At 40.3% G+C, this 26,048-nt stretch overlaps 1 pseudogene; it reads right to left on the minus strand.

The window, feature by feature from the left end:
- Positions 1-17,077: 17,077 nt before the first annotated feature.
- On the minus strand, positions 17,078-18,006 carry LOC139013157 (heterogeneous nuclear ribonucleoprotein A1-like; annotated as a pseudogene).
- Between the last annotated feature and the right edge of the window lie 8,042 nt (positions 18,007-26,048).

The raw sequence follows: 26,048 nt of genomic DNA on the forward strand, positions 1-26,048 counted from the left end.
AAATGGAATGGGAAGAGATTGGACAAAGATCTTATATGCGTGTATGCAGTACCTATGGACACAGACAGTGGGGTGGCGAGGGCCTGGGGTGGGGTGGGAACCGGGGGTGGGAGCTATGGGGGGGAAAAGAGGGACATCTATAATAATCTGAACAATAAAGATTTTTAAAAAAAGACCAGGAAAAGAAAGAGATGGCCAGACCCGAGAGATATCAGCTGTGTTGTATGTCTAAGAAGACAGGACTATAGACAGGCCAGGGAAAGATTTCCAGGCTCTGAGAGTAATCCAAACTGCTGAAAGTCAGATCTAAAGAAGCCATGTGCACCAGGACTCTAAACAATGGCAATGTAGGGACCAGTGACCATTCTCTTTAAGGTACCTCAACATCTTAAAACTGGGTAGGACCCAGCCAGTGTGGCTCAGTTGGTTGAGCATCATTCCAAGCACCAAGAGGTCTCTGGTTTGATTTCCAATCAGGGCAAATGCTCAGGTTGCAGGCTCAATCCCCGGTAGAGGCATGCAGAAGGCAGCTGATTGATGCTTCTCTCCCATCAATGTTTCTCTCTCTCTCTCTCTCTCTCTCTCTTTCTCTCTCTCTCTTTCTCTCTCTCTTCCCCCCTCCCTCTCTCTCCCTCTACCTTCCTCTGTCTCTAAAATCAATAAAAGCATTTTTTTAAAAAAAGGATCTTAAAATTAAGGAACAACACCAGGGAGGACAGTGGGGACAAGGGGGGAAGGGATAATGTCAAGACTCCAGGAAGAGCTACTGTCAAGAATTTTCTGCTCACTCACAGCTGACCAGAAGCTTGAAAGGAAAAAATTAAGTTGAATTATAGAATATAAAGTTAGATATATTGCTCACCTGAGTTAATGGAGTGAGATTCAGCCCATCACAGTAAATACATACACCATTAATTTTCTTTACACCTTTCATTATGTAAGTACAATGTGCTATGTCATTAAAGTATCGCCATAGATGTCTACATTCAAACTGTCTATAAAGTTATTTGTATTAAAGGCAAAGCAGCATATGCACATGCATATATATAGAACAGGTGCCAGTAGGGGCTGGGGAAGGAGAGATGTTGGAGGAAGAAAGATTGAGTCCCTTAATTTAGAATTTGAATGTACTCCAAACAAAAAAAAATGATTCTCTCCAATTCTTTATTATGGTGGCCTAGTAAATACTGATTCACACACAAAAAATCATTGAAGCTGGAACAGCTTGATTTTAACTACCAGATTTGCCTGTGTCTGTCACATTTGCCAATAGCAGGCTTTCTCCGCTATTACATTTTACTCCTAAATAAATGTATTTGCAAGATTGATCTAGGATGAGAGTAGCAAACTGTTTTTCATACTTCACATCTGCCCAAATATACCTGAAAAATGTTATCTTCCTCCACAAGATTATGGAAGAGACAATTCAAAGTATAAGAGACAACAAAAACAAAAAGAAGGGAGAGGTCAATGTGGGAAAAAGGATTTATATGTGATACTTTAACAATAAAGGATTTTTAAAAAAAGAATTTAGTGGCTCAATTTTGGTTAATAAGGAACTATGTCCATGATAAACGTCTACAATGAGGCAGTGAATAACAGTGTTTCCTAAAATAAAATGCTGTACAAAATGAAAAAAAATTCCACTATGTGAAAAAGCCATAATGAAAAAGAAGAAGAAAGAAGAAGAAGAGGAGGAGGAGGAGGAGGAGGAGGAGGAGGAGGAGGAGGAGGAGGAGGAGGAGGAGGGGGAGGAGGAGGAGAAGGAGGAGGAAGAAGAAGCAACTGGAGGCCTAGCCTGCTTTCCTTGAGTTCTAAATTCATTATCTGGGGAGTGGTCTTGATCTAAGAGACAAAACCATTGGACAAACAAAAACTTTAAGTAAAAACCCCAATTTTAAATGAAACTGTCAAGTCAAAACAAAACTAATGGGAATCTGCAAGCCCATTCAATTCTTATTAGCAAAATTGCAAAAAAGAAACTAGATCAGTCAGTGCCCGTGAGGTGAGAAACAGGAGCAAATTGAAAAGCACCTCCAGTGTAGATATAAAGCAATTAAATCAAGAGACATACCTAAATCTATCTCAGGAAGCCTACAGCCTATTAGCCTGTTTCTAAAAACTTGAAAGCAAAGTCAGAAAAAAGAATACAAATTAAATTTTAAAATGGCGTCACCAGGGTGGGACAAATGGACTCCATGATTTACCTGTTCCCCCACAACTCTGTCCCCCAAGTCATGGTCCTTGCATGCCCTAGATGTTGCTGGTCAGACTTCGGAGCCACAGTCCTGACATTCTTTCCCCCTTCTTCTCTTTGCTCTCCTATTTCCATTTGTGATTTGATTTTTTTCCTGATAGAAATATCTGTCGAAACATCTGGACTTCTGTGAGTCTCATGCAAATCTTACATATGAACAGAGCAGGTATCTGTCAGTAGTTGGGATTAAGATATCTCCACGGCCCATAGACTCCAACACACACACACACACACACACACACACACCTAGTAATAAGTGTACATCTTCCTAGTGACACACTTTCTGTCACAATGGCTGAGCTAAGGTCAATAGTCTTGATCCCCCACTTCACCTCCCAAGAAAAATCCTGACCAAAAATTTTAAAAAGCTTTCACAATAACTTACTTTCCTACAAGTTATCAAATGTGTGCAAAGCTAGTAAATTCTCTTACTCCATTGATGGTACTTGATGTTTACAGTTGGGAATTACGTATGTTTCATCCTAGGCAGCTACAAGACCATTCTCTCTCTAGGCCAGCTTCTCCCATAAGAGGATGTGTAGGAAAAATTTGGATGCTCAGACCCTGTGCTCAAGAGTGGTTTTTTATTTTATTTTATCTAAGAGGTGATATAATTTGAGAGGAACTACTAAAAGAAAAGGAACATAATCAAACATCAGTTGAGGAAAGGAGTCTTTGCCACATATTTATTTATTTTTCTTTCTTTATTGATTAAGGTATTACATATGTGTCCTTACCCCCCCCCCCCCCGCCCCCTGCTCATGCCCTCACCCCCACCACCACCACCCCCCGGTGTCTGGGTCCATTGGTTATGCTTATATGTATGCATACAAGTCCTTTGGTCGATCTCTCCCCTTACCCCCACCCTCCCCTACTTTCCCTCTGAGGTTTGAGCATCTGATCGATGCTTCTCTGTCTCTGGATCTGTTTTTGTTCATCAGTTTATGTTGTTCATTATATTCCACAAATGAGTGCGATCATGTGATATTTATCTTTCTCTGACTGACTTATTTCACTTAGCATAATGCTCTCCAGGACCATCCATGCTGTTGCAAATGGTAGGAGTTCCTTCCTTTTTACAGCAGCGTAGTATTCCATTGTGTAGATGTACCACAGTTTTTCAATCCACTCATCCACTGATGGGCACTTGGGCTGTTTCCAAAGCCAAGATTACCCTAATACCAAAACCAGATAAAGACAACACAAAGAAAGAGAATTACAGGCCAATATCCCTCATGAACATAGATGCCAAAATCCTCAACAAAATTCTAGCAAATTGGATCGAGCATTACATCAGAAAGATCATACACCATGACCAAGTAGGATTTATCCCAGGGATGCAAGGATGGTACAATATCCGCAAATCAATAAACGTGATACGTCACATAAACAAATTGAGAGATAAAAATCACATAGTCATATCAATTGATGCAGAAAAAGCATTTGACACAATCCGACACCCTTTCTTGATAAAAACCCTCAGCAATGTGGGAATAGAGGGATTATACCTTAACATAATAAAAGCTTTATACGACAAATCTACAGCCAGCATCATACTCAATGGGCAAAAACTAAAACCATTTCACCTAAGAACAGGAACAAGACAGGGATGCCCACTTTCACCACTCCTGTTTGACATAGCACTGGAAGTGCTAGCCATAGCAATTAGACAAGAAGAAAAAATAAAAGGCATCCAAATTGGAAAAGAAGACATAAAACTGTCATTATTCCCAGATGACATGATACTGTACATAGAAAACCCTAAAGACTCTGCCACATATTTATTTGTGAGGTCTGGAAACTACCATAGAGGGAGCCATTTCTTAGCAAAATGGTAGTTAACTGTGGCCGCTACCAGGGTCCTGTAGGTTGGTTGGGCCTCTGCCCAGGAAGCTCCCCAGTGAAGGAGAAATGAAATGCAAGTCAAAGACAATGGACATGGAACACAGAATTCCATTGTCATTCTCAACAGATGGGACTCAGTAAGTACATTTAAGTTTCAGGAAAACAGGAAGGGGCTGAGATTCAGACTAGTGATTTGATGTGAGGAAAGCATCCTCCCAAATCCATTGCCCCTTTCCCAAGGTCACCTGCCTTCCCTTCCCTTGGAAATGCTGATTCCAAGAGCAGAAATAAACAAACTGGCTTTTGGACCAAGAGTATCAGGCAGAAAACGGGCAAGAGATGCCATCTTTGCTTATTTCCACTATCGCTCTCTACCTTTCCCTCTGAAAACCACTGAAAGGCTGTGTGTGAGAATGTATGTGTTTTTTATTTATAGTTATGCCTGCATACATATAATTAATGTTATTTTAGTGGCCACTGAAAGCTTGCTGTGAAAGTGCAGTTTCTATATGTAAAAGGAGAATAGGAAAGCATTTCTAGTACCATCCTGCAATTCTCAGCACTTTTAAAATTACCTGTCATATCTGGTATTAAAATTGCCAATCTGCATTTATTTTGAATATGAAACACATATTAAACTTTCACTTTAACAAATATTAGAAATGAAACCATGGCAGCTCAAATCATTGCATTTCTCCATTTTAATTCAAGTCAGGGAATATAACTATGCACAAAGTGTGCATGGCCAGAGGTGCTACAAGAAGCCCAAAGAGGTAATCATACCAACGTCCCTGTCCTCTTTGAGGTCCTGCTCTGAAGGACTAGTCTGCTTTTCAACTCTGCCAACAACTGGTCTGGCCTGTCTTCAATGAGGGTATATCTAGATTAGGGAGAAATGTACCCATGTGCATACACACAGAGGTAATTTGCAGTGAAGGTAGTAGGTGACCGGTGCCAAATGAATTCTGCCAACTAAAAGTACTCTATAAATCCAAAGAAGAGATGACTGGGACCATTGTAGTCATGGAAGGGTTTTTGGAGGGAAAGGGGACTTGGTTTCAGCTGTAAAGGACCAATGGCACTTAAAGAGGAAGACAGGAGGGAGGATCACATTCTACATGAGAGAAAGCCAAGCTTCAGTGGAGTACCGGCAATAGCCAGGCAAGTTTGGAGAGCAGCCAGCCAGCAAGGGATTTGATGGAGAGGAACCCAGACTCGGAAGACAGACTGGGTTTGAATGCTGGCTCCACCACTTACTAGCTGAGGAGCTGGAGCAAGCCTTACCTGTGTGTACCTCATAGATATTCCATGCGGATTAAATACATTAATTTTTGTGACGTGCTCAGACCAGGTGGTTTGGAGCAGGGTAGTCCTATTGGTGAGTCTGAAAATAGGTTTGAAAGGTAGACTGGGGCCCACTCATGGACTTGCTTTGGGCTTGGTCTTAAAAAACTCAGGAAGCCATTGAGGGCTTTGAGTGGCATAAAAGTCAAAGTAACACAGACTATCTTTCCTGATGTGTCAGGGCAAGGGTTTCCTTCGGTATGCTTTCCTCTAAAGTCACTCTTTTATATATCTCCTGGAAAATGCTCATGTTCCTCACCATATCTTTTCATCTCAGTTTTCACTCTTTTCATTTTTATAATTGTTTTGTTCAAATTTGTGAAGGTTTTCATTTATATTACTTCTATAACTCTCTGATTACTAAGCTAAACTATCAGCCTGAAAATAAAGATGGACCATAACAAAGGACATTTCCCCCCAGCCTAATTGCTATGGAGAACAATATCTGTTTAAAGCAAAAAAGTCTTCATGTATTGTATACCCATTATCAGCAAAATATTAGATTCATTGAATTTATAAATGTAAGAATAAGGTGCCCCAGGGGTGTATTCTAAACGAGGCCAGTTCAGGAATACAGAATTAATCACCCTACCCAGTGTTAAGAATCAGATTTATGATATTTAATTAAGTAACCCAATGATAACTCCAGCTCTGATAAGTTGTCTTTCTACCAAGCATGGAATACAGATATTAGCAGTCAAAGCAAGTGCACAGTCTTCAAATGGGATCATTTTTCTTAAGAACAATTTCTGTCCTATTTGACCTAAATCCTTTTCTCAACTCAATGCTGGCAGCGTGTTTGAACACTCTGGTACCTGGCCCCACAGCCTCCTTGGCCTCTTCTGAATGCAGCCCCAGCCACGGTGACAGTTCTTCAGGGCTGGCTTCTCTCCCTCCAGCGTTCAGCCTGCGTCCTGCGTGGGTGCCCGCTCAGCTGCACACATGCTCATGAGGATCCTGCAGGGCATTTTGCACCACATGGGCAACCTCAGCCAATGAAGGCTGGGATGGACAACTGCTTCTCCCATTCTTCCCTGGAGCGGTAAACCTGGGAAACATCTTACAGGCTGCCGGAAAGGTCCCAGCAGCAGTAATCCTCAGCCACCCACAGCAGTGCTGACTCAGGGATGTAAATTCACCTGGGTTTTCCTTCCTTTCCTATTTCACTTCCAAGCTCACTTCCCACATAAACTACTTGAATACAAGCCTTTTTCGGCTTTCAGTGGTGCCCTGACTACAATAGCCTGAAAGCACAAATCCAAAAACAGGGAAATAGAGTCTATTTTGGTATATTAAAGTGACATCAAATATCTATAAAAATCCATAAATGTGGTCTATACTATAGAAGAGGCATTTATTTTAATTTAGAAAATGAATAGTGTTATATAAATATCCCCAGAAGCAGTTAGATTTTATTTCATTCTTTTATTTTTTAAGGCTATTTTGGGAAGCTTTGAACATACAGCTGCCACCTACATTTCCCCAGATCCTAGTTGGCAATTACATATTAAATCTAAGATGTGGTAAATTGGGTGATAAGGCAGAAAGTTGAGTTTATATCAGATATAAAGACTGTTTTAGCCTTTGTTTTGTATTGACATACTAGAGGCCCAGTGCATGAAATTCATGCACTGGTAGGGTCCCTTAGCAGCTGCCAGCTGCCAGCCTGGGCCTCCCTCCCTTCCCCTGGTCACCTGCTGCTGTCGCCACCACCACAGCCACTCAAGGCCTCCCTCCCTTCCCCCGGCCAGCTCTGCCCCCTGGTCGAACTCCCAGATGAACTCCCAGTCTAGGGGACAATTTGCATATTACACTTTTATTATATTGGATGTTAAAGATGACATTTTTAAATGAAGATTCTCTGATTATAAGCATTACTGTATTATCTTGGCAAACTGATTTTATGCAGGAATATCTTTGTTATTGAAGAGAATGTGTTTGACATAGCTTTGTGAAAAACTTTATTATCACAGGAAGAAATGATACAGAAAAGCATAGGAATGAGGTCTAAGATTGAAGGACAAGGATCTTTGTGTTAGAAAAATATTGTTAGCCCTGGCCAGTGTGGTTCAGTTGGTTGGGTGGAGACCCATGCACTGAAAGGTTGCCAGTTCGATTCAGTCAGAACACATGCCCAGGGGTCAGGCTTGATCCCCTGTAGGGGGCATGCAGGAGGCAGCTGGTCAATCTTTTGCTGTTGCATCTGTGTTACACTCTCTCCCTTCCTCTCTCTCTAAAAATCAATAAAAAATATTTTTAAAAAAGAATAAGGAAAAACATCATTAAATAGAACTGCATATAATCTTAAATATACAAAAAATACAAAATGCATCTTGAAGCCCAGAAATCTCTGTATAGGAAAAATACAACAAAGCATAGAGACACTGTGAATCTAAGAGAGAGAAAGGAAGGAATTGTGTTCAATTCTGGGCTTACTAAGCAGTTCAATATTGAGGCAAGGTAGGGCATAAAGGAATATAAGATGCTGTGCCCATAGCAATTTGGAGAACTGGGCACACCTCACTGCAAATTGCAGTACATACCACAATTTCCCCCACACTATAGATGAGGAAACTGAGGCTCCCAATCACTTGCTCAAGCTCCTGAAGCTCCAAGTGGCAGATGGATTGCACTGTGGCTAATATATAGGGTTAGGCAAAAGTAGATTTACAGTTGTGAGTATGTGAAACAGAGTTTATTCTTTTATTTTTAATACATTTTTATTGATATCAGAGAGGAAAGGAGAGGGAGAAAAAGATAGAAACGTCAATAATGAGAGAGAACCATTAATCGGCTGCCTCCTGCACACCCCCCACTAGGGATCCAGCCCTCAACCCGGGCATGTGCCCTGACCAGGAATCAAACTGTAACCTCTGGGTTCATAGGTCGATGCTCAACAACTGAGCCATGTGGGCTGAACAGAGTTTATTCTTATATTATTATTTATTGACTAGAGGCCGGATGCACGAGATTTGTGCAAGGGGCTCGGCCCCCGCCCACTGCGGCTTCGTCCAGAGGAAAGATGTCTGGTTTAACTAGCATATTATGCTTTTATTATTATAGATTATTGTATTATTTTTCATACAAACAAATGTAAACCTACTTTTGCCTCACCCCGTATCGTGTGCCATTTATTTTATTTTAATCACAATTATCTCCAGAGTGCCTGGCACAGTACCTATTATATATAACTAGAGGCCCAGTGCACAAAAATTTGTGCACTCAGAAGGGTCCCTCAGCCCGACCTGTGCCCTCTTGCAGTCTGGGACCCCTCGGGGAATGACCACTTGCTGCCTTAGGCCTGTTCCCCGGGGGATTGGGCCTAAGCTGGCAGTCAGACATCCCTCTGGCAGCCCGGGAGCCCTTGGGGGATGTCCACTTACCAGTGGGGAGGAGGCCTAAGCTGCAGTCGGACATCCTTAGCACTGCTGAGGAGGCGGGAGAGGCTCCCACCACCACCGCTGTACTGGCAGCCATCAGCCTGGCTTGTGGCTGAGCAGAGCTCCCCCTGTGGGAGCACACTGACCACCAGGGGGCAGCTCCTGCATTGAGCGTCTGCCCCCTGGTGGTCAGTGTGTGTCATAGTGACCAGTCATTCCCAGTCGTTCTGCTGTTAGGATCAGTTTGCATATTACCCTTTTACTATATAGGATGATGGAATACTGTTTAATCATTACAAATTATGATGTACAAATAGGACAGCCTGGGTGAGGGGCTGTGGGACATTTTCAGGCTGGCCACACCCCCTTCAGGGTGGGGGTCCCCGCTGGGGTGCCTGGCCAGCCTGGGTGAGTGGCTGATGGCTGTTTGCATGCTGGCCCCAGCCACCCAAGTTCCTCGTGGAGGCTGGCTGGAAGCAGGTATCTGGGATTTATTTAGCTTCTATAATTGAAACTTTGTTGCCTTTTGCGGAGGCCACAGCCAGCCAGGGTAGGCAGAAAGTTTGGCTTTCTCCGGGGCAACCAAGCCTCCTGCTTGCTCCAGCTCCGTGGCTGCTGGCCGCCATCTTGGTTGGGTTAATTTGCATATAGTCGCTCTGATTGGCTGTGGGCATGGCTTGGGTGTAACGAAGGTATGGTCAATTAGCATCTTTGTCTTTTATTAGCGTAGATGATCAATAAATATTTGTTTCCATGAGTGAATAAATCAATGAATGAATGGTTAAGAAAAGGGCACCATTAGCACCTTTTCAGTCTTCTCTGGGATATCAGGGGCCACAAACACAAAAGCAGTTACGTTGCCAGTAACTCATGTAGTACCACTGGAGGGAACGACTGGAGTGTGCACAGATGAAAAATATCTTGCTGATGCCTAAAATGCCTTTAATGTGAAAATGATTTTAATTCCAAATTAGAGATTAAATTCTTATAAAGAAAATAACTAGTGAAGATTACCATGCTATGAAGGTCATTGCTACATCAATAAGTGATACATGAGTGTAAGTGACTGATACACTGTTTTCTGTTATTTCACTACTAGAGGCCCGGTGCATGAAATCTGTGCATGGGTGCGGTCCCTAGGCCTGGCTGGCATCAAAGCATGAGCATCTGGCATGGAAGGGCAGGGCCCAGCTGACCTCTGGGCCCTGGGCAGCACCTGGGGCCCCAGACCCTCACGCACCCCCCTCTGTCTGAGTCATCAGGGCTCACCCGGCTCCCTCAGCACCTGAGAGCTGGGTGGCAGCTGTGCCCCCTGCCACCACCACTGGTCACCCTCTGCGGGGCGATCGGCAGGGCGACCGGGCCCCGCTTACACCCGTCTTGGCCTGGCGCCACCTGCTCACCTCCTCTACCATCCCACCACGGTCCCACTCTCGTCGGGGACCATCAGGGCCAACAGCGCCACCACAGCCGCCTGCTGCCAGTGCCATGTCTCCGATGCCCACCATTTTCCACGCCACCCCCTGGGGGTCAGCACACGTCATAGTGAGCAGTCGAACTCCCAGTTGAACTCCTGGTCAAGGGGACAATTTGCATATTAGGCTTTTATTATATAGGATTTTGTTGGAATGCTGGCTGTCAGCTAGGTAGTATCTCACACTGAACAGCCTTAATGTGAGATAAAGGAGTTACCAAGTGGAGGGAAAGGGAATAGAGGGAAGATATTCAATTTGAAGAACTGCATAACTGTCTTCCACAGGGTGAGTTAACAATTAAACTGGGCCACAGAAAAAAAGAATCAGCTTGTGGAGGAATTTCTATCAAACATGGTTTTAAAGACCCATGGCTCTGTTTGCTGAATTTATGAAGAGTCTTCCATTTTTCCTAACTTAACAGAGTCAATCTATTTATAAACAAGACTATTTTCTAGAAGTTTTATTACCTGAATATGTCAGTCAGTTTCCAGCCAGGGAAAGAGAGCAATTTCTGGTTATTTCAAATGGAGTGATTAGTAACAAAAATGTTAAAACACAATTGTAACAGAGAATTGGTTGCAAATATATCGGAGGGACAGAAGAAATAAAAAGGGGTATAGGTGGAACCCAGGAGTCCTCCCTCACTGAATCAGCACTGTCATCGAGCAGGGACCCAGTTCTTGTCACACTCTTATTGACTGTGTGGGTGGGGGAGCATGCAGTCCCACTGATTCTGTTGGAACCACCCCTGGTGCTTTTATATTGACCTCCCCACTGCACCGTAGAGGTCATCCTACTGTGACAGACTCACAGTCTTAGCTGCTGTCTCTGTCAGCTCGTGGGGCTCCACAACAGGGGAAGAATCATGCTTGGACCAGGTGATTGTAAACGTTGGCAATGAGTGGGGATACAGTACAGAGGTGCTTGTGGAAGAACAGCCAAAGGGTGACGACAGCCTATATTCGAACTGACGGCATACTGACCTAGTAAACTCTGTAACCACGTTTTCATTGTATTTATAGTGAATACTAACAGCACATCTATTACAGTCACTACACTATAGTAACAGAATCAAATTCTGTGTTCAAAAGCAGCTATTGGTACTCTCCATTTTCATCCCTAGTAAAGCATAGGCTGGGCAGGGAGCAGACTCTTTTGTGGAAGAGCTTAGTGTGTGCCCAGCTGAACACAGTCTGGTTGTATCATGCAAGGCGGAATTATGACCCTGTTACTGTCTTTATGTGGAGATTGAGCATAGACAGGTTAAGGGTATAAGTCAGTGATGGCGAACATTGTGAGCTCGGCGTGTCAGCATTTTGAAAAACCCTAACTTAACTCTGGTGCCATGTCACATATAGAAATTTTTTTGATATTTGCAACCATAGTAAAACAAAGTCTTATATTTTTGATATTTATTTTATACTAGAGGCCCGGTGCACAAAAATTTGTGCACTCGGGGGAAGGGGGGTCCCCCAGTCCGGCCTGTGCCCTCTCGCAGTCTGGGACCCCTCGGGAGATAACGACCTCCTGGCTTAGGCCTGCTCCTGGGTGGCAGAGGGCAGGCCCAATCCCTAAGTGCAGCCCTTGGTCAGGCTCAGAGCAGGGCCGATTGGGGAGTTGGGGCACCGCCCCATCATGCACAGAGCAGGACGGATCGGGAGGTTGCGATGCCACCCTCAGTCACGCTCAGGGTAGACTGATTGGGGGGTTGGGGCACCGCCCCCTGTCACACTCAAGGCAGGGTCGATGGGGAGGTTACGGCGCCACCCCCTGTCACGCACAGAGCAGGGCCGATCAGGGGGTTGGGGAGCTCCCCCTATCAGGCACAGAGCAGGGCTGATCAGGGGATTGGGGCGCCTTCCCCTGTCATGAACAGAGCAGGGCGGACAGGGAGGTTGTGGCCCCGCCCCCTGTCACACACAGAGCCGCAGGGCGATCAGGGGGTTTGGGCGCTGCCCCCTGTCACGCTGATCCTGGTGCTGGGAGCCTCGTTGCTCTGCTGATCTCGGTGCCGGGAGGCATATTACCCTTTTACTATATAGAATAGAGGCCTGGTGCACAGGTGGGGGCTGGCTGGTTTGCTCTGAAGGGTGTCCTGGATCAGGGTGGGGGTCCCCATTGGGGTGCCTGGCCAGTCTGGGTGAGGGGCTGAGGGCTGTTTTCTGGAAGCAAGTGACTGAAGCTCCCAACCGCTCCTTGTTTTCATTTATTTTTTTTATTCTAGGCCAGCTTTAGCTCTGAGGCCTCGCTGCTGAAAACATCAATACAATGTTGCGGTCCGGAAGCCCGGCTGAATGAAAGCCAGTTTCTGGGGTTTTGTTTAGCTTCTTATTTGCAACATAGTACATAGTTGCTTAGAGTTGCAGCTGAGAGGCCGGCAGGTTAGGCGGGGAACATTGGAGTCCACAGTCACTGGAGCAAGCAAGCCTCATGTTCACTTCCAGCTGCCTGGCTGCCGGCCGCCATCTTGGCTGACAGTTAATTTGCATATACTCACTGATTAGCCAATGAAAAGGGTAGCGGTCGTACGCTAATTACCATGTTTCTCTTTTATTAGTGTAGATATTTAAATGCCATTTAACAAAGAAAAATCAACCAAAAAAATGAGTTCGCATGTCACCTCTGACACGCGTGTCATAGGTCCGCCATCACTGGTATAAGTAGATAGAGACTGAGTACAGATAGATGCATATGAGTGCCAAGTTGACAAGGAGTGGAGTTGTGATGGCTACTTTTACCTGTAAATTAGATTGGGCCATGCGTGGTTAAACATTATTCTGGGTATGTTAGTAAAGGTATTTTCGTGAGAGATTAACATTGGAATCAAAGTCTGAGTAAAGAAGATTGCTCTCCCCAATATAGGTGGGCCTCATGCCATGCTTTGAAGGCCTGATTAGAATAAGAGACTGAGTAAGAAAGAATTCTTTCTGTCTGCCTGACTACTCTCAAGCTGTAACATCAGTCTTCTCTTGCTTCCACACTTGGACTGGAACTTACTGATTGGCTCTCCTGGTAACCAAGCCTTCAGATCCAGCACTTGGGGGTCTCCAGTTTGCCAACTGCAGATCTTGGACTTCTCAGTCTCCATAATCACATGAACTAATTCTTTATAGTATAAAGAATATATATATAACATTCGGAAGGACAAAAAGAGTCCCTATGGGGAACTAAATCAGTGAAATGCAAAATCAAATTGAAGAAATACCTCAGAGGTCAAGTGAACATGTAAGGATATAGAAATAATAAGGGAAGAGACAAACCACTTGGAAAGTACATAGAGGAGATGTAAATATCACCAGACTAGAAGACAGGAACAGAACAGAAGGTGGTGAGGCAACATAATGATGAGCCCTATGGTGATTAACAGCCTTGGCAGAAAATGAGTGAAAACAGATGAATGGTCTTTGGAATCCTTAAAAGGAAACTGAGTTTCACAGCCAAAGAGAAGATGGAGTTCAGAGAACTCTGTCAAGGTGGTGATTAAAATGTCAAGGGGTATAACTGAACAAAGGTGTGCCGAAGGCTGTTAGAAATCCCAAAAGGTATGGTGTGTGTGTGTGTGTGTGTGTGTGTGTGTGTGTGTGTGTGTTTCTGGACACTCCTATTCACAAATGGGTACAAATTTTGTGCTATGTTGGCCATAGCAGTGCTTAGTAGAGTGAAAATTAAACTGGAATCAAGGACATCTGCATTCTGGTCTTAGTTCTGTTACTAACCAATCCTAGGATGAGCCATTTAACTCAGTTAACTGTAAATTTGCTCATGATACATAACTCTAGTCTTTCTAGACCTCCTTTATGTAAAGATGTAAAACAAGATCACTGGTCCTCAAATCATCATGGGAAATTGCCAGTTTCAAGTCTAGGGACTCGGCTAGATATGGAATGAGCTCTAATGTGGATTTTTTGAAAGTTCCTCTGGTAACTCTGAAACAGCCAGTTTTGGGAACCATTCATCTGTATGATCTCTCTGATTCCCGCCAGCTCTAAAACCTCAGAGTGATCTCTGAGTCACCAGGAACAAATGCCCATCCATCAAATTGGGTGTTTGATTCACTCGAGCCACAGTAGTAACAGGGAGGCTTGGTTTTCAAATAGACTCACTATAAGGCACTGTTAGTTTTGTTTTATTATTTGGTTGTAAGGGAAGAATGAGCACTTGGCATAACACATGTGCCTTTATGTCACCAACACACCTGTAAACCAAATGATTAAAAGAATCAGAGGGGAGGGGAGCATAGATTGGTAGATAAACCTATCATGAGATCTAGAAAAAAATGTATACTTTCCCAAGAAACTAAATAGAAGTTATGAGTACAGAGAGAGCAAATGTTTTCATGTGATATTAATTTTCCTTTTCTGAAAACCCACTGAGGCTGTGCAATGGTCTGGCACAGGCAATGACACACACGAGTGGGAATCTGATTATACTGTATCCGACGGGAAAATTGCTCATTTAGGACAGTTCTCATTTTTCAGTTTTATTAGTTACATTTACTAAGGGTTCAGTATTGCTCAGCTCACCTTTTTTAGGGGCTTCTTAATACCTCACACATGAAAATTTAATTTTGCACAAATATATATATTATGACTTATCTAGATTAAAAAATTCTTCTTGTACCTGAAAAACATTTTGTGACTCCTTTAAAATGTTTGAAACCTCTATTTGCTTAAAAATTTTATATTGCATTTCCTTATTCAATATTAATTATACTATATAATTCACTTTTTGGGTAATAATTCATTTTATCAAAACTCCCTGGGACATCCTGAGATGTTTATGAACTCATCACTATGGTGATTTGACTTTTATTTAGAAGAAAGTGTATTGCCGAAACCGGTTTGGCTCAGTGGATAGAGCGTCGGCCTGCAGACTGAAAGGTCCCAGGTTCAATTCTGGTCAAGGGCATGTACCTGGGTTGTGGGCACATCCCCAGTAGGAGATGTGCAGGAGGCAGCTGATCGATGTTTCTCTCTCATCGATGTTTCTGACTCTCTATCTCTCTCCCTTCCTCTCTGTAAAAAATCAATAAAATATATTTTAAAAAAAAAAAAAAAGAAGAAGAAGAAGAAAGTGTATTACTACCTAGTCATCCCCATTTTCTAAGAAACCCTCTCCCTAAGCCTAAATTAGAAACCAGGCCTGAATTTTAACCATTTTAGTCTGCAATAACAGTGTTTTAAAGACTTCTTTGAATCAACAATATCATTATTTCAGTGCTTAGATTTATCCAACTTTGTAAGATGTCTAGAGCAATACAGTTTCTGTGAAACTCAGATTAACAATTCTTGCTGCCATATATATTTGACAACTAATTAACAGCTCCCACATTCATATGGCTCTTTGGAAGCACTTCAGACGCATCGTAGTCATCATAATCCAGAGATCTGGAATGACAAAGTATTAGAGAAGGAAGGGACTGGAGAGCTCATGAAATGCCATTTCTTCCTTATTTGCAAACTATATCTCTACCCTGGAAAATGGGTGCTCAGCTTCTGCATGCACTCCTGGGACAAGGAGAGAGCCAGACCAATGCCAGAAACTGTTACTTGGAAAAACCATCATTGTATAGAGCTGTTCACTTATAACTTCACAGTTCTGACCTGAAGACTAATCTCCTTGCCCTCATAGCTCTAAAAACATTTCAAAACATCTCAAAGTTGCACATATCTGCTTCCTACTGCTGTCCTTCCCAAAACATCATTTTTCTATGTCCCTTTTACCCAAGACTTCTTTTCCTAGACCTACTGTAATTCCAAAATAAGAATGTTTTTTTCTCTAGAGAGAAAATATTATTTTGTAAAGGAGTTATTGATTTCTTTTAGAATTTAAAATTAAATGTTTATTATAGAAAACCTAAATATTTTGTTTTATAATGTATAAAGTACTTGCCAGGCACCACATGTTCTTTTAATGAACTCATTAGTCAATGGGTTACTTCTCCCAAGCAAAGGCAATATCATATTCATCTTTGAGTCCTCAAAAGCTAACAGTTTGCCAGCGTGTGATGAACATTCAATAAATGTTTGCCTTAACTAATGAAATCTAAGACACCTCAATTGAATTTTTTCATGAGAATATTAATGTGTTTATTGATTACACATGATAATAGATGATACACTTGCATCATTCCCATCTATAATTTTATCTGGTACCATAATTCAATTTAGATATACTGCATAGGATGTGCCAACAATCATTAATAACCAAATAAACTCCATGACTCTACTTGGGTGACCCTATTAATGGTGAATTCGAGGTCACAACACAGCAACTGCCAGTTCAACTACACCAAGGATCCTGAAGACAATGGTGTCTGTGCCCAAGTAGGTTGTAAATAAATTTCAAATGGAATCACCCTGAAGGATTCTAACTTCATGCTGTTGGGGTAATTTACCAATATGACTTCAGAAAAGACTAACTTTACATAGCACATTTAAAAAAAAACGAATTTATTCAGCGTCATGATCAGACTATTCCATTTAGCAGTCAACAGCATGGGTGGAAAAATATATATATATACACATTAAAACCCTTTGTACGAATGCTTTACACTTTCCACAGAACAGAAACTAAAATGGCCTGTTATACAATTAGTCACATATACAGTCCGTGAGTTTTTTGCCCATTCACATGAGTGTTACCTAACGCATGTCTTATTTTGTAGCAGCCAGGCCCTGTCACCACTGGCTTAGTTCACAATCTATTGTAACCTGTAGCTTCCCTGTCACTTCTCTGGCTCTCCTCTCCTCCTAAGCTTTGTTTCCTGAAAGTAATTAAAACCTTCTGCCACTGACATAGTAACTGCTACTGCTGGAACCGCCATAGCCACCTTGGTTTTGTGGTTTGGCAAAGTACTGGCCTCCACCACAATAGAGGCCAGAGCTTCTGCCTCCAAAATTTCCTCCTTTCATAGGCCCAAAATTTGGAGACTGATTGTTGTAATTTCCAAACTCATTGTAGCTTCCACCACCTCCCAAATTGCTTCCATCATTACCAAATCTATTATAGTCATCCCCGCTGCCACCATATCCATCACCATGATGGCTGCCACAAAAGCCACCTTGACCACTGAAATTTCCTCTATGAACAAAATTGTCATTCCCACTAAAACCACCTCTACGACCACCTTCAAAGTTTCTAGAACCACTTTGTCCTCTTTGCCTGGACGAAGCACTGGCCATCTCTTGCTTGGATAGGGCTTTCCTTACTCCACAGTTGTGGCCATTCACAGTATGGTATTTCCTAGTGACGATCTTGTCTACAGAGTCATGGTCATCAAATGTTGCAAAAGCAAAACCTCTCTTCTTGCCACTGCCTCAGTGAGTCCTAATTTCAATCATTTCCATTTGCCCATACTGTTCAAAATAATCTCTTAGCTGATATTCTCCACTGTCTTCTTTAACACCACGGACTAAAATCTTTTTCACAGTGTAGTGGGCACCAGGTCTTTGAGAATTTTCTCTTGAGACAGCCTGTCTGGTTCCATAATTCTTCCATCCGCCTCGTGTGGCCTTGCATTCATGGCTGCAACCACCTCCTCCGCTGATCCAAAGCCTCTGCAGCGCTTGGTGTTTGGATCTCTCATCAACACACAGTCTGTGAGCATCCCCGTTGCTCCTCAGACTCTCATAGTTGTTTCAAAGCTCAAACCTCTGATGAAGAGCTTCTGCAGCTGTTCGGGCTCATGGGGAGACTCTGACATTGAAATTACAACTGCAGGAGGGGAGATTTTAATGATGCTGGGTGGTGTCCACCAGTAGAAAGTCAATTGAATTCTTAAAAACCCTGTCATTTTTAATTAATTGCACAATAAACACCTCTCTAGTCCAAGATCTGCAAATGAATGAAAGGCCAGTTGTTTGCATAGAACAAAGGTGTCTCCTGGATGTAATATGGATGTTGTTTGCTACTATTATTTCCCCAATAATTTTTCTTTTGCATAAAATCCATTATTTTTCAGGATAATATTATTTTCACTAATTTTCTGGTTATATTTAAAGCCAGGGGTCTAACCCAGGTATTGTATTTCATCCCTTTTTATAAAAATTATACTAGAGGTATATTTTCCTTTGATAGCCCATTTTAAAAATTCTTTCATTCATTAAAATCTTAGCTATTAATAACAATAACAAAAATCTTGCATCTGGACATCCTGCATCTTGGACACTTTTGAAAGCACTTGCAAAAGGCATTAAATTGTCATCATCCAATCCTTGTGAGATATGTATAATTCCCTAGTCTTTCTCCCTTTTATATGTCATAATTGCCTTAAAAGCATTCCTTGACCTAAGGAATATCTAATTAACACATAGTTGCCACACCCCAAACTCTCCTGGAGAGTTATTTCCCCTGAGGGAGCCCCGAAGCAAACTATTTCTGAGACCAAGACTATTCTGACCCAAAGATTTGAGAGTGTCTTAGCCATCCCCACAAGAACCCAAATAGTAATCCTCATTTCTGTAACCAGTTTATTCAGGCCCCAGAGACCACCTCTATCCTGTCCAACTTTAACAATGAAATTAGGCTGTTAGGGTTTATGTAAACTTCGGATCTCTTCAAAGCTGGCCAAGCAAGTTCCCAAGGTAATAAGCCATGAGACAAAGCATCGGCATGGACAGCCTGCTCTAACTCCTACTGCTGATGATCTCCTATCTGTTGAAAGGCTACCTGCTACAAAGGCCTCAGGATCAAAGTGCTCAAGCCCAGCCCCTCTAGGGTGATTTGGCCGGTGCTGATGGAAACCTGGGAAACAAATAGCAACCAGGAGTCACTTCATTCACTAAAATAAAGCATTTCATTCAAGAAATATATATTGTGCTTTCCCATGTAACAGACATAAATAATTTTTAAAGTTTAATTTTGAGTAAATTAAGCTTCTTTGCATCTTTCCTTGTAGTGTGACATATTTCTGAGAACCAGCGGAGGATGAAGATGATTATCTCAGAGAAGTATCAAGCCTGCATATCAGGTTGAGGTATCAGTTTTCAGAATATCTTTTTGTTGTTTCTAGACTTTTTTATATCTTCTTTCTTACATTATGTAATTATCTGGGTTAAATCCTTGGGCCCAAACCCTCCATGTTATGAATTTTATCCATTGCAGTGGATGTTGTTTTCATCTGCCCAGCATGTTACAACCTGACAGTGTTCATTTTTTTCATTACAGCTTCCATATTTCTCTTCAAATGTAAGATTTCGAAACTCACTTGAAAACATTTTTTTCTCCGTAGAACTCTCTATTTATTTGAATTGTACAGGTTCTTATTGATAGTGATAAAGAGACCATAATGACTCAGTAAATCCAAGGTTTAAACCTAAATACTTTCAGGGCTAGATATTGAATTAAGCTATGCTTCAATAGACAGATTTCTGTATGATTAAGCATCATAATTTTGTTGCTAGGTAAATGTCTCAAAGAAAATTATTTTGCAGAGGTGAAATTGTTAAATACATAATTGTAAATAGCACCTACAGTGTTTCAAATGTTAAAAGAAAAAAAAACAACACAACAGTTTCATAGCCAAATTTAAAAAAAAAGAATATACAATAGATTTTTCCCTTTAGTTTCTGTTTCTGTGTTTGTTCACCAAAAGCTTAGTAATTTAAAGGTGCATGAGTTATTGCATAGTTATCTTTAGAGAAAATCAAATAATAGACTTTGAATACAGAGAAAAGAAAACAAAGACACAATGCAGAAGGAGTCAAATTAATACATAAAAAAAATAAACAGTTGACAGTCATTGCCCTTGCCAAATTGGTTCCCACAAAGGATCTCAAATCAACTATCAAGTTTATGGGGTAATAGTTAATAATTTTGTATTCTGAAAGTTGCTGTATTTCTTACATTTGTGTCAGTTCTAGTGATTATCAGAAGTTGTCTCAATTATAAGTATTATTGCATGATATAGTACAACCAATTTATTCTATAATATATTCGTATGTTCTTCCAAAAAATATTTACTGTGCACCTACTAAGAGCCAGGCACTAGGCTATGTGCTGGAAATAACAACCAAAGGCAAAACAAACCACCGTCTCTGTGCTCGTGGATTTTTTAGTCTAGAGGTGCATTAAACATTAATATCATAAGTATATCATTGCAACTGTGCTTAGGTGCCACAAGGCAAAGGTCTAGGGTGTTATAAAAATGGGTACCCAGAGGAACTTGAACTGAACTGAGAGGGAGAACAAAGGCTGTTTGTCTTCTAGGTTTCCAGGGAGACAGTGCGATGGAATGCAAATACAGTCTTAGTAGCTTTTCTGTTTTGTTTGTTTTTCAAAGGTCTGGTGAATTGAATTTGCTCAATTTAGGGTTATATTATGCTGCACCCCTCCCAAAGAAAATTATTTTAAAAATCAGGTGCTTTCTTGCCCAGCTGGCATAGCTCAGTGGTTAAGCATCGACCTATGAAACAGGAGGTCACGCACATGCACAGGTTCCAGACTTGATCCACAGTGTGGGGCAGGCGGGAGGCAGCTGATCAATGATACTCTCTCATCATTGATGTTTCTGTCTCTCCCTCTCCGTTCCTCTCTAAAATCAATACATATATATATATATATATATATATATATATATATATATATATATATATATATATATAAATCAGGTGCTCTCTTTACCTTTATGCAAGCTTAAGCCTTTAAGTAAAGAATCATGGTATAGAATAGTAGAGATAAGATCTTTCTTGAGACTCGTCTTCAAATCTGTACCGTTTATATTTTTTAAATACCTGCCACATTTAAAAAAACATGCTTAAACATAATGCAAAGAATGGATACTGAAAAATTACCTCTTGTTTTGTATAATAAAATATTTATTATGATAAGTAATCTTAGTTTTGACAAAGCATCAGAGAGAAGCATAACTCCTGGGAAGCTGAAACTAATACAAAACAATATTGAATGTAAACTGTAATTTTTAAAAAAGAGAGAAGCATAACTCATATATAATAGATTAGATTTACATATTGCAGAAACAGCATTATTTTCAACCATCTAAAGGATGGCATCTTTTTTGTCATGGATCTATATGTCAAATTACAAGTGTTCAAATATCCAAAAACTTCCTAATTCTGCTCAACACCATTTAGACTTTTAAAAATAAACTTAACTGAGAAAATACATAAGGTTAATTCACCCTGAAATCTTCTGCATTTGTGTGGATTTGAAAGTTTAAATATTTTAGAAATCTAAGATAAATAAGATGTACTTAACTTCCTTCCCTTGTCTTATCCCTCGTATTGAATACTAAGCAACATGGGGAGTCAGTACATAGCTACATGTACATTTAGAGAAGAGTTGCTTTTGCCTGGGTGGTCTGAGTGGCTTAGCCTGGAGGGAATGTCAACATCTTCCTCCTGGTTACCTAGCTAGTCCTGTTCCTCTCCCTTTTTTTGTTTCAGGGTCTTTGCCACCTCTCACATCTTTTCACCTTCCTACTAATGAGTTCTGAGAGTATGGACTTACCTTATGACTAAAACAGATATAATTTGCCTTCATTTCTGAATATCAAAGCAAGGCATTTGAGCACAATTTTTCTTTTAAAGATCACAAAGCAAGAAACATAGAAAAATTAGGAAACTCTTAGCAATGTGGCAAACTATGCTAATACCCCCAAATTCTGGATAAAATACTATCAATGAATGAAATCAAAGAACTAAATAAATGGAACTATATCCCATGTACATGAATAGGAATACTCAATATTTTCAAGATATCAGTTCTTCTTAAATTGATCTGTAGAGTCAATGCAATCCTTATCAAAATTCCAGAAACTTATGTTATGGATATCACCAAACTAATTCTGAAGTTTATGTAGAGATGCAAAAAACCCAGAACAGCAAACACAATATTGAAAGAGAAGAAATTTGGAGGACTGATGCTACCCAACTTCAAAATGTACTATAAATTTGCCTTCACCAAGAGAGGGTGGTATTGGTGAAAAACTATATAAGTATAGAAATGGAACACAATAAAGATTTCATAGTTAGAATACTGATCTTTGACAAAGAAACAAAGCCAATGCAATGGAACAAAGAATAGTCTCTTCGCCGAAACCGGTTTGGCTCAGTGAATAGAGCGTCGGCCTGCTGACTGAAAGGTCCCAGGTTCGATTCCGGTCAAGGGCATGTACCTTGGTTGCGGGCACATCCCCAGTAGGGGGCGTGCAAGAGGCAGCTGATCGATGTTTCTCTCTCATCGATGTTTCTAACTCTCTATCTCTCTCCCTTCCTCTCTGTAAAAAATCAATAAAATAAAAAAAATAAAAAAAGAATAGTCTCTTCAACAAATGGTGCTGGAACAATTGAACAGCCACATGACAAAAAAAAAAAAAAAAAAAAAGAACCATGACACAGATTTTACAGACTTCACAAAAATTAACTCAAGATGGATCATAGATCTAAAGGTAAAATGCACAACTATAAAAATCATAGACGATAACATAGGAGAAAACCTGTATACAACAGTAAAGACTTGATCTATGAAAAAAATGGTTGATAAGCTAGACTTCCTTAAAATTAAAAATTATTGCTCTGTAAATGATACTGTCAAGAGAATAAAAAGACAAGCCACAGAATGGGAGAAAATATTTGCAAAAGACATCTCTAATAATAAAAGCGTAATATGCTAATTAGACTGGACATCCTTCCGGACAACCTTCCGGACGAAGCTGGGGCTGCGAGAGAAGCCCGGGTCCTGGGTGCCGGCAGTCAGGGGAAGGAAGGCCTACTCTTGCACAAATTTCGTGCATCAGGTCTCTAGTATGTAACAAAGGGCTGTTCTCCAATATAGAAAAGGAGCTCTTAAAACTCAACACTAAGGAAAGAAAGAGTTCAATTCAAAAATGAGCCAAAGACCTTAACAGACACCTGACTAAAGGAGATGTACTGACATCAAAAAATAGTCAAAGGTGCTCCACATCATAAGTTATCAGGGAAATGCAAATTAAAGCAACAGTGAGCTACCACTGTGTACATATTAGACTGGCCACAATCTGGAACACTTACAGCACCAAGTGCTGGAGAGGATGGGAACCCACAGGCATTCTCACACATTGCTGGTGGGAATGCAAAATGGTACAGCCACTTTGGAAAAGAGTTTGGCAGTTTCTTGAAAAACTAAACATACCCTTAGAATATGATTCAGCAGTCACACTCCTTGGTATTTACCCAAAGGAGTTGAAAACTTTGTCTATACAAAAACCTGCACAAGGATGTTTATAGCAGCTTTATTCATAATTTTCAAAATTTGGAAGCAACCAAAAGATGTCCTTCAGTATGTGAAGGGATAAATAAACTGTGGTACATCCAGACAATAGAATATTTATTCCGTGTTAAAAATAAATGAGCTATCTAGCCTTGATAAGACATGGAGGAACCTTAAATGCATATTACTTAATGAAAGACGTCAATCTGAAAAGGTTGCGTACTGTATGATTCCAATTATATGACATCCTGGAAAAGGCAAAGCTATAGAGACAACAAAAATATAAGTGCTTGCCAGGGATGCTGGAATGGGGAGTCAGGGGCGGGGAGATGAATAAGCAGAGCGCAGAGGATTTTTAGGGCAATGAAACTATTCTGTCTGATATAATGATGGATATATGTCATCAGACATTTGTCCAAATTCAGACTGTATAACACCAAGAGTGATCCTTAAGGTAAACTACGGACTTTTATGATGTGTCAGTATAGGTTTATCTTTGGTAAAAAAAAAAAATGTCTCACTCTGGTGAGTGATGAGATAATGGGGAAGCAGTGCGTGCATGTCTGGAGCAGGGGACGTATGAGAAATCTCTGTACCTCCCTTTCAATTTTGTTGCAAACTTAAAACTGTTCTAAAACAATAAAGTCTTTAAAAAATAGTATGGTAAATCATAGCTTGGGCAGAGAGACAGAAAAGGAATCCCCAGGTGATCAGAAACTATAAAAGAACTCAAAGCCAGGATAAAAAGCATGAGCTGATGATACTCAAGGACAGGGTGAATCAAAAGGAAATGAGTCATGGCTTTCCTTAATGTTTGTCTTCAATTTCACCTATTCTTATACTAATCAGTATTTTCTATTCTTTCACTCATAAAAGCTATTTTATTTTATGTATCTAAATGATTTTATAAATATTTTTATTACTTTGCATGAGAAATATAGTGTTTTTTGCTCTTCTTAAATATTTAGTAAAAGTTAATCAGAAGAAACATGATTCTCAAAAGTAAGATATCTTGTAAAATTTTTATGTCACTAATATCATTAACTGGTATGCTTAGGAGAAGGCACTCTTTAATGATTATTAGAAAGATACAGATATAAGTTAAAACCCACAGGCTCCAGTTTCCATTGACTTGACTGTAATCCTGAGAAATTCACTTGATATTTCTCTGTCTCAATTTAGCCATTTGTAAAACCAATTTAATAATATTCTTAATTTACTTCTAATGGCAGTAGGAGACTTAATTAATGTTGGTAAACTAATTTTCTGTGGTTAAAAAGTCTAAATAATTATACACTACTTTAGTGTTCTTAATTTTGAAAGTATTTTAAGATATTTAGATGATTAAATCTGAAAACTTTTTGAGACTTGTTTTAATTCAATTAATCACACTATATTTTAACTTTGAATGCATATATATGGCTTTTCAAAATGATAAAATCTCTTTCATTCAATTAAATTACACCAAAATGTCCTCTCCTAAAACTCTTTGTACCTCATTTCTTACATGTATCTATTGTCTTGTTATCACTTTTTATTTTATGCAATATGTTTTAGCCAATATATTTAAAACTAAGAGAAGTTATTGTCAGTTGAAAAATATATATTGGTAGATTTTAAATAACTTTAAATTGGCCTCAATCATCTTATTCCTTTGAATGGTGTGAAAATGTGTGAACATGTATAGGGTGTCCCCAAAAAATGTATGCATATACTTTGAATAATTATAAAGGCAGTGTTTATTTAAAACATTTCATTTATTAAAAACATTTCTAATAGCTATCAGCTGTTAGAAATAAACTTTGTTACAAAATGTAATTGATGTAATAGATCAGGTAAAACAAAATAGGGTTTGAGTATTTAAGAATAGAATACATATTGACTTATATCTCTTCTTCAATAAGTTAACAGGAAAAATAATTTAAGAAAAGTGACTTTTGTCTGTGTTGTATTATAGTGCCTTTTTTTCTAATATCCTAGCCTTAGTTTTGCCTAATGCATTTTCCTCACTTCCTTTTATGTCCCCAAATGATCAGATCTCCTTCTGAGAAAAAAAAGTAATGTGGTGAAAACGGCCTTAAAATTAGCTCTCCGCAAGAGATGACATAAAATATCAGTGCAAAGAAGGAGATAATAGAGATCTAGGGAAAGCATTTCAGGGTAGGTATTCTCGAGCATTTTCCTGTCTTTCCTAAAGAAAGGCAGAAATTGTTAGTCCACTAATCATACTTTGTATAAGATTCTGGTATTCCAAGAATGAGGGACATTTGCAAAGTCTGCCTTCACTCACTGAAGCGTTGCTTTTTCCAAGGGCTTTACACATTCCATGGGTGAGGACAGCCTGTGTATCCAGCTCCTTCCATTTAAGAGCGTCTGTGCTCATTATTGGCCCTGCCCCTCTGTTCATTTCCTTAGCCATTAACTTAGCTACATGTTCTTTCTCATTAAATCTCTCATCAAAACATTTGTTGGTGCTTTGGGGGAAATACAAAATTTGGTCAGGCCTCAATTGTCCCCATGGGCACTTGTGATGTACAT

This window comes from Myotis yumanensis, unplaced genomic scaffold (assembly GCF_028538775.1).
Source record: "Myotis yumanensis isolate MYYU_CA2020_CCGP unplaced genomic scaffold, mMyoYum1.0.hap1 SCAF_6, whole genome shotgun sequence".
Lineage (NCBI taxonomy): Eukaryota > Metazoa > Chordata > Mammalia > Chiroptera > Vespertilionidae > Myotis > Myotis yumanensis.